Source organism: Lagopus muta, chromosome 11 (genome assembly GCF_023343835.1).
Source record: "Lagopus muta isolate bLagMut1 chromosome 11, bLagMut1 primary, whole genome shotgun sequence".
Taxonomy (NCBI): Eukaryota; Metazoa; Chordata; class Aves; order Galliformes; family Phasianidae; genus Lagopus; species Lagopus muta.
Window position 1 is genome coordinate 1,344,473 of NC_064443.1, and position 10,197 is coordinate 1,354,669.

General features: G+C 43.6%; 1 long non-coding RNA gene across 1 annotated transcript; it reads left to right on the forward strand.

Annotated features, from left to right (window-relative positions):
* Window positions 1-1,352: 1,352 nt before the first annotated feature.
* LOC125698622 (uncharacterized) lies at window positions 1,353-8,053 on the forward strand. The gene is made up of 3 exons (XR_007379239.1): window positions 1,353-1,419; window positions 5,168-5,265; window positions 7,038-8,053. It is a non-coding gene; the product is annotated as an uncharacterized LOC125698622 (long non-coding RNA).
* Window positions 8,054-10,197: the final 2,144 nt, after the last annotated feature.

A 10,197-nucleotide genomic window follows, 5' to 3' on the forward strand; every position in this document is an offset into this window, starting at 1 on the left:
GGGTCAGGTACGTGTGGATGGCTCTGCAGGGTACAGAAGCTGCTTTGTGCCTGCATGTAGTGCAGAGATGTCCTATGTAGCTTGGACAAAAAAAAAAAAGGGAGTCAGTGGAGTTAAGAATCTGTGTTGCTGTCACTTACCACAGAGCCAGCCCAGGATTAATGCTGCTCTGACACTGTGCTAATAGCAGGACCTGGAAGCACTCAAGGCCAGGCTGGATGGGGCTGTGAGCAGCCTGTGCTAGAGGAGGTGTCCCTGCCTATAGCAAGGAATTGGAACTAGATGATCTTAAAGGTCTCTTCCAACCCAAACCATTCTGTGATTCTGTGATCTTGAAGGTCTCTGTTTTGAGCTGTTGATTTGTTTTCAGTCTCCCATTCTATTTCTGTTCTTCTCCCTTCATGAAGTAAATCAAATGGGACGTATGTAAACCTCTACAGGTTTCCAGGTGTTTCTTTCCTTAGTATATTTGGAGGAAATAACATTCAAAGTACAGAAAAGTTTTGGCTCTCTGGTGAGTTTAATTAAAACTAATATGAGTAGATTTGAGGGCTGCATAGGATGAGGCCAACATAGGCTGTGCACTGGAAAGCAGGAGAGCAGCACACCAGGGCTAAGCCCATGTTTGCCTGGTGTGGGCATCTTCCTGGGCTCAGACACATGCACTGCCTGAATAGCCAGGGGATCATGCTGGGATGCTGTGACATACATCTGATTGAAAGGTGCTGCTAAAGACTGTGGACATGGGGAGGAAATAAAGCATAAGCTGAAAGTAGAGCTAAGAAATGCAGCAGAAGAGCCTTTATTCCCCATGTTACCTCTCTGCAGATACAGGTTATCTTCTGAGGGAATGCAAGGGGACCGTAATGCTTCTGCTATGTGCTGACTAAAGGCAGAGTCTGGTAGAGCCTGAGATTCTCCAGAACATAATGAAAGCAGCAATGGCTCAGCTGGCAGTGGAGCAGCTTCAGATCTGCTCCCTGGAGGTGCTCCCAGCTCTTCTGCTGTCACCTCCTGGCAGGGGTGTTCCTGAGACTGAAGGATGGCTCTGCCTGAGGTCGTGCTGGGTTAGCTCTGATGCACCAGGGGCTGCACGTTTCAGTTGCATTATCAAGTCTGTCAACTTTGTAAAACATAAAGAATTTACAGAGAAGGGAAAGAAAGCTAAATCAAATGTTTCTACATGTATGGGAACTGTTGAGTCCCAGCCTGAACCGCTGATTGAGCACCTGGGGAAAGGACCTGGTCAGCCCTGGGAGCACAGGTGAAGGCAGTTCAGCTGTGAGACAGGAAGGGTTGGAGAGGTTGCACCTCTCTTAGACCTCATTGAAGGGCTGACTGCTAATGGGGAAGGGTCTCTTTCTGGAGACAGCTCCTTACTAAAGCTTTTTCCTGTGAACCTGGAATCTTCTGATACAGGTGAGCAATCCTTATTGCTTTAATTCCCTTCCTTTATAGCACCTTCTGTCATGTCCGTCCTTCCAACTTCCCACCTCTGTTGTAATGCCTTTCCCATTGTATTGATCTGTCCAATTGCTTCACTGCACAAAGCAGAAAGAGCTCTTGTGTTAGGGCTCTATGCTGTGTCAGGGCAGTGCAAAGCAAAGGGCTGTGATGCCAATGCCTTGTGATACCTGTGCTGCAGCTAAGGTGGATTAGGAGCCTGGCAGTGCCTAGTTCATATGGGTTAGGGAAATAATTTCTTGGGATTCTTGGGTTTCTGCTTGTTTGTTTCTTTCATGACTTTTCATGCCTTTGTGTTTGGGCCTGTAGGATAGGAGGAGCCTACTAGTTCATTAAATGTTTTAATGATCATGGTTTGAGCCAGTTAATTGCAGAGTTTGGTTAGTGCAGCATGACATATACCTTATGTGCATCCCCGGGACTCCTTTTTGCTTTGATTTTGTGGTAAATTGTGTCTCATTGCTCTTAAGCTTCACCATTGTTCCACTGAATCTTCTCTTAAACCGTTACTTTCATCAGGCACAGCCTGGAGCGCAGCAACTGCGCTGTCATTCAGACAGGCAAAAAACTGCATTGCTCAAATATATGTTCATGTCTGTTTGCATCTTCCATTTTTCTTTAGCAAAGGAATCCAAAGAAAGAACAAAAACCTGAGAACTTTGCCCCTCTCACCACCGCTTCTTGATCTCTACCTCAGTGTTTCCTGCTCACAGACCTGTTTTTAAGTTACAAACGCTCTTCCTCATGTAAAACTTCTGAGGCCAAGAGAAAGAAACAGCTGATTTCAGAAACTCAAAAACTCTGAATTCTGAGCAGAAATGAGAAGAGGGGTTACAAGTGTTATCTGCTAGAGAAAATCTTTCCAAGTAAGAGGTTAAGGCTGAGGAAAATGTTGGCCAAAAGTCACTGAAGCTGAAATTAAGCACTGCCCTTAAGTGAGGCTGTGGGCTGGGAGAGCGGCGAGTGCTGCTAGCAGCAAATGGGAGGCTTTCCTCTTTTCTTTAGTGATGCTGCTTCTCACCTTTGTAGCCTTACCGCGGAAGCTCTCACTGCAGAAGTAACAAACTTTTGTGAAGCATTTGCATTGCATCTTGCATTTTTTAGCCTCCCAAATAACTGTCTGTGAAAATTCAATAGCGTTGGAGAAGTGTGACTGCCCCCAAGTCCAGCAACTTCTTTCAAATGTATTTCTAACTCTGAAATGTGTATGCATCTCTAGAACATCTATTTGCAAGATACAGGCTGCTCCAGTAGCATCTGGGGTGCTTTAGCCTAGGCAGCACTTGATTATAGCTGCCTGTGTAATAAAAAAGAAAATCAAATTAAGACCTAAATTAAGTAATTGAATTTCAGTGGCAAAAATGTCTGAAGGAAACAAATTTCAGTTACACCTGTGTGGTTGCAGATGATGAATTTTCACTTGAACTGCAAGCATTCACAGGCAAGCTTGTGCACTCAACCAGTGAGAGAAGAGAATCAATACCAGCCCCGAGCAGCAGCTCACATTACAGATATTCACTGCTTGTAAAGTCAAACTTTTGAAGTTTAATTGACCAGGAATAATTTGAGGACACAGTGATCTGCATGTGCTTCATAGGCAGAGTGCAGCTGGGTTATTCAGTGGAAATTATTTATCCCACTTTAGAAATTACAGAGCACTTGCAATGAGATTGTGCATTGGCTAAGTTCTTTCCTTTAATTTACTCCTATCCACCTGAAAAGGAACAGCAATTAGGGACCTGTTTGCACGTTATTTCTTTCCACCATTACTCTTCCAAGTAGCCTTTAAAATGCCTGATCTGGATCTCAATAAGCACACACATCTTGCTATGGCCACGCAGTGCTTTAGCTGTAAAGGAGAAGATTAACAAGGGATCCATGATCTCTTTTGCCTTTGTGACTTTCAAGTACAGAGCAGAATTAACCAGTGATTCTTGTCTCTGCTTCTCTACTTAAGCCAGTGATCTAAACACCCATTTTTCTTGCTCAACTGCCAGGGGATATTTGCTTTATTTATATTATACATATTTTATATATATATATATATATATATATTATCTAATTTGCCATTAGAGCCTTTGGTGGGGCTGAGAATTTGGCTCTTCCAATTTCAGTCATTTTTTGTAACCTATTGCAAAGCTTTGTTCCTCTATGAGATAGTTTAATGCTAAGAGTCTCTGGAAGTGACATAGATGGGACAGAAACAGAGATGGGGAAAATACTTCTGAGCAAGGGAAGCAATGTTCAAATTGTTGTTTTAGCCATTCTTCTGCATCCTCAAACTGTGTCGAGAAGAGTTGAAGAAGGCAAAAGTAATGTGAAAAGAATGTAGAAGATGTGCGATGATGTTTCAATTTGGTTTATGAACTTGGACCTTAGTCTCATTCTAAAATCTGCATAAGGTTTATGCAAATGACTGCTGGAGGAAATGAAGTCTTTTGGAGGAGTCTGTGGTGGTGTAGAGAACCCACATGAAATACTTTAGCCTCATCTAATCTATGCTCTGTGCCCAGATGTACACTTTCCCATTAAATTAATGGCACATCAGTTGGATGTCCTTCACTAGTTGCTGTGCCAGGGTACCTCTGGCTGGGCTTGCTAAGCCAGCTGGGCTGGAGGGGCTGTCCAGTCACAGAGCTGTCATGGTTGCAAAGTTGGTGCTCTAAAATAGGTAATGTCATTACTCTTAAGCTGCAGATATCAGCCTCACCAGGTGTGTGATGTCTCAAAAGGCAACTGTGAATGAACTAGTGAGGCCAATGGACAAAAAAGCATGGGAAGGAACCATCTTGACAGGCTTTCTACTCGTGCCCAGGTATAGCAATAGTAAATACACAGGTATACACGAACCACTGCTGAGTCCAGTGAGACTTACTTTTTGAGAAATGGTCGCAATCAGACTGCAAGATTCAGATTTACGTCAGTGGTAGAGCTTGCCTTTTTTAAAATAATGTAATATAAGTGCATGGGCAGGCCCACAGAATGAACTCCTTACTTCTGAGTTCTAATATGTAGGGTTTAAGTAGATTTATAGGCTGAAGTAAGTTTGTGCCCATTAAAAGTGTGAACTCAAGGATCCCCAATTACAAAAGACAGTTGTGATGCATTGGTTCTCCTGTCAAGGACCTGGCACCTCTGCCACAGCATTCAGCTCTTACTTTCAAGTGATAAATGTTAAGTAACTCGTAGTACTTAAAATCTTAATCTGTTTCATTTAGGCAATATATTTGGGGGCTTTTTTTTTTTTTTTTTTTGCTTTCATCCAACTTGTTTGAAGGGTTATCAATGTTTGTTCCCCATTAAAATTCCTACCCACTTTTTACAACAGAATTCCTTGCTGTAAACCATCCTGGGAAGCTGACATCTCCATTTTTCAGGACTGCCTCGCATCCTAAGGGAAAACATCTTTTGGCCAGACTCTGACCTGTTTTATGCTATTTTAATGCAGCACAGCCCTCTCAAAAACCTGCACACTTGGTGTGTCTCGGCAGAAGCTTGACACAAGCCTGCATAGCAGTAGTTCAGCAAAAGCTAGTGATCTGTGCAGAGCTTGTCTGAGGGAAATAGCATGTCTTTTTTGAATATTTTAAGGCAGAGTCTCCTGGCTTTCAGTTCTTTTTGCTGTACACTGAAGGAAAATCCTTCACAAACTTTTGGACATCTTCAAGAGTATCAACTGGCGGTTGCCTATTTTTACCTGCAGCCTTAAGTGAGGTGACTGACTTGAGAGGATGACTGGCTGAAAAACCATCAGAAATTAAACCTCAGCAGGCATCAAGAGTACAGCCAGTGTGAAACAAGGTAAATTGAGTCAGATCTGTCTTATTTATACAATTCTCCTGGGAACACTTCTTCCATCTGTTCCTTGGTTTTGCATCTGGGGTGGACATGGCTGACATCAGCCTTGCATCCCACCCTGCACCTGAGCAGAGAAGAAGAGCTACTGCTGCCTGCTGTCAGTCCAGCCCCATCTAGACCTCAGTGGCCACAACCAGGCTGTAATTACAGACACTCTTCTCTTTGCCCTCGCTGTCATGAAATGCTGAGTGATGTGCGCTCAGTGGTGGCAGTGGCACTCGTACATGTGTTTCATTGTATTCCAGTACCTTAGTTTCCATGGCTACCATAGAAATTGCAGGTTTGCTATACAAATTGGTGGGAGAGATTCAGAACACCAGCCCATATGCTGCAGCCTCCTGAAACTCATTCTCCTCCCCTGGGCGCAGGCTGCTTCCCTCTGTCAGGGGCTGCAGTATTGGTCTCCATTGGGTACATCTGCTCTTTTGGCACACTGGAGAACTCAGCACACACACAGATTGCCCCTTGTCAAGATTTTGACTAGGGAGATGATCTGTATCTGGATGGACAGCCCAAGTGCCTGTCCATAACGGTTCTATTCTGCTACTCTCTGGGTGTAAAGTAAATGAGTGAGCGTGTATTTTAGCATGCAATCATGGAGATTTATGCAGAAAGGCTACAGGGAGAACAGAAAGCCAGCTAGGATAGGTAAAACAAAGCCCATTCAGCCTAGTACCTGTTGTGAATGGAGGCTGACACCAGGATCCCCAGGGAAGGTTACAGGAACACAGAAGTAGCAGAAATGCTCGTTGTGTCCAAGTATCAAAAGCTCTGCTTTCCTGAACCAAAGATGGCATCTCTCTATTTATTTGCTTAGTGTTTTTTTCCTAGTACTCTGTGTAGTTTTCTCGAGCTCCTTTCAAATTTAGCCTCTGCAAGAGCCTAGAAACACATGCCACAGCTTAACTCCGCACTGGGTGAGGAAATCCTTCCTCTTGCTTGCTTTGAATTTGCTGACTTACCGATTATTTACCCTCTCCCAAACACACAGTTGCTTAGCCCTCTACTACCTCACCCCTTTAAGTCATGCCTTTCTCAGCGTGGGCAGTCCTAGTTCATGTAGTCATTCATCAACCAGAAGCCATTTTTATAACTTGGATCATTTGCCCATCTTCTTGTCATTCTAGTTCTAATAAATGCTTTCTGAGAAGGACCAGAACAGCTCATGGTTGTCCAAATACAAGCATATGGATGTCTCTCTTAAATCCAAGTATCTGGATTGCTCCTGAATACTAAGCTGGTGCTACTTGTGAGAATACCAGGCCTCCTTTCTTCAGAGGTACTTAGCAAGGCAAAGTGCCTCTCTCTGCTTTGAGGAGTCTGCCAGACTTCTTCTTTGTTCCAGCTTAACCACTGGCATGTCTTATTTGATGGAGTCAAGATCACAGCTGTTCTTGGAACTGTTAGGACCTCAGCCGTGAGATTAGGCAGACCTTCTGACTCCTAGGGCAGAAGTTTTAATTCGCTGTTTGATGTGCCTTTCCCTGAAGTGACTTGTATTTGTGATCTTTCTTGTCCTTCACCAACTATCTGGAGAGCCATGGGTTTCTTTTACAGTGGAAATGTTAGCTGCCTGTCCAGGTCCATTTCAAATCAACAGTTCTGCACAGTGGACTACTTCAGGGATCATCACACCGCTATCATCACACAATACTTTGTTTGGATCATTCATTTGTACATTGTCTGCTTTGCCTTACTACTGCATTCCCTTTCAGAAGCTACAGTCACAGATTGGCATGTCTTCAGGAAGTGGTTTTCTGCACCTGAGTAGAGCAAAGTGTTCATGTGATGGTCCAAGGAGAGAGCTCCCAGGAAGCATGGAGGTGAGCAGTCACAAAGCCTGCACAGATGCTGTGCCTCAAGAAGTGGTGGGGTAGGATGCAGCTACAGGACAGCACAGATTACCAACCCAGAAGTGATGGGAGATCCTCAGACTAGAAAAGCCAGCCTCTACCCTGCTTTAACCCAGCGTGAATTTTAGGCAGTCTGTTGACCATCGCTTATCTGAAGTGGAAGATTCACTGAAGTAAGCAGTTCTGATGATCTTTCAAAATTGTCCTGGTTTAGCTAGTCATAAAATGCTGCACACAGTGGTAATTACAGTAGGCTTGTCCTGTTACAGCTTGTGATACCGAGGTCACAAAACACAAATGCCATACCCTGAAATCACCATGTCCTTTGCTGTACCTGCATTATGCCTGGCACATTCAGTAAACCAAGTATGAGAAGTATGTTCATCTGGTGATAATCAAATCGAGAAGAGTGTGTTGTTATATTTGAGTATGTTACTGCAGTTCTTAAATAGCCTTCCCAAGATTTATAAAAAAGCTACTTTCAAAAACATTTTGCATCATACCACCATGAAGAAGAGATCATCAGGAATTTTAAAAGGTCTGTTAGCAATGCACCACTCTACTTAAGCATTGTAATTTTGTAAATGAACTCAAAATTATGAATAAAACATGAAATAGATTAAGCAAGATGAATGGAGTGTTGAGAGAAGATCCAAAATCTGTTTGGCTAATGCTTACAGCATTAATTCTCCAGAACTGCATTCTTCATACACTGCTAACTGAAAATGCTTCATCCATTCAAACACATACACTGATGTGGAAAAGTTTCCTCTGTTTTCAACTTTTCCCAACTTTGATTTGGAGGGGAGTGGCTGTAAAGAATGATGTCTTGTAAGATGCATCTAAGCAAATTTTACTCTGCCCTCTGAAGTCATAGCAGGTGTTGATGCCGAGTTAGAATCAATCTGTTCTAGAGATGTGGAGTTTTAATGTTTTCTTCTTCTCACGATAGATTTAAGTATCAATGTCTTTGCAATACTAAATACTTTAACATTTCTTTTAAGTGATATTTTAAGGCTGACTTGGATCATTTACATCATCCTGTAAGGAAAAGAATTTCAGTTGTCTGGAACATTTCCTTGTGGACTTTGTGATACTGTTCTTTGGGATTTTGATTAATTTTGTGTGTTCTGATTAATATGTTGAAATAACAGGACTGTGGACTAGTTCTAAGATTTACAATATACAACAGTAACCTACGTTTTGGGAAGCAAGGCCAGGTTGGATGGGGGCCCTGGGCAATCTGATCTAATATTTGATCTAGCAGCTGGCAACCCTGTCTGTTGCAGGGGGATTGGAACCTGATGATCCCTGAGGTCCCTTCCAACCCAAGCCATTCTATGATCACTTTCTTGTTTCACCAGATTAAGAGCATCACCAGATTTGCACCCTGGCAATGCTGCTCCCTGCCTTAATAATGTATTTTGTGAATTTGTGCTCCAGGTTTAATGGAGACCAGTGCTAGCAATCTGTAAAGCTGGCAACATTACTCATTTTAAATGCCTAGTAACATACGTTAAATATGTCTTATCAAAGTTTAACAACTGGGTGGCCCTGGCCATCTTTGCACACTGAGCCTCTCAGGTGCCCACACAGCGCTCAGTGTGTCTCTGCTTTTTGGCTAGGTTCATTTATGCAGGTGAGTCAGCTAGTAATCTCTGTAGAAAAAATACACCCAGGTGTTTACTGTAAAGCACTCAGTCCTTTGGGCAGGGACACTTAGCATAACTATAGAAAATAATGGAACGAAGTCAGTAAAAACGCTCACCTACGGTAATAGCTGCCTCCAGCAGTGGCCTGTAGCAAGAGAGCATCGCAAAGACAAGGCAAGCATGCGGTGATACTTTCCAGAATGCTCTCCCAGACTTCAGTGATCTGCAGCAGAATGATTTCCTAAGTCACTGATGGTGCCTGATTTGCACAACCTTGACTGATGGTGGTTGGTTGTTGTTTTTTGTCCATTAATCTGCCCAGTAGGTTTTGAATTCTTCTGCTTGCAATGACAGCCTCTTCTGGTGAGGAAGTTCCAGATGTGGTAAGGATCATCACCAGCTCACACTGCTTGTCTGATGTCTGCAGCGTGAGCTGGAGGGAAGGGATTACACTGTAGGAGCTGTAGAGAAGCTCCTGTTGAACTGCTGCCTTGGAGCTCTCTTTGGGCTGCTCTCAGAGGCACACAGAGGAGATCAGCACAAGGCAAGATCTCAAAGCTGATGGGACTTGCGATCAGTGGCAAAATGCAGCTGGAAAGCAGAGATGCAGGGTTTGGATGAGCTCCAGTGTCCTCAATCACATTTTCTTCCTTCTGTGTGTTTGCAGCTTAGCTTGCTCAAATCTAAGTGCTCTTGTCATGGTGCTGTTTGAAAGAACTAAGCTTCCATTGCTTGAAAAATGGTGTGAACACAGGGGTTGGGCTGATTAGAGAACAACGTAAGAAAACTCGGAGCAGTGCTGAAATTCAGTTTGCTTCAATTTGTCATGTTGTGGAACTGTACCACTGTGGTGTGCTGAATCCCTTCTGGATGCTGATAGGTTCTCCAGCAGCTGCCCCTCTCCACTGGTAGCTCTTGCCTGTCTCATTCTTGCATGTTGATCCCTGTTATAACTTATCAATGTTGCATCTGCCCCACTCTGTACTCTGATTAAATTAGAATCCCATTAGCCACAATTGGCTGTCAGACAAAGGAAATGCCAGATCTTATTTTCAATATAAGACATGCCCTCTGCTCTGCTGCGCAGCAGAAAATTTCCAAGGAGTCATAAGGCTGCAGCTTTGATAGGATTCCTACATTTCCCCAAGGATTTGTTGAAAATGTAGCAGCCTGGGAGTCGAATGTTAGATTTTAAATTGCACAGTGCGGTGTTGGTGTATTGTCTACAATGAACAGAAGTACTTTCTGAAGAGCTGCCCACTCCCCCGTGCTCCAGGAGAGCTGTCCTTGCTCAGCAGCAGGCAACCCTCAGCCTCCATGCTGTTGCTGCAGCTGCAGGAGGAGCTGACAGAAGCTGCCCCTTCGATCCG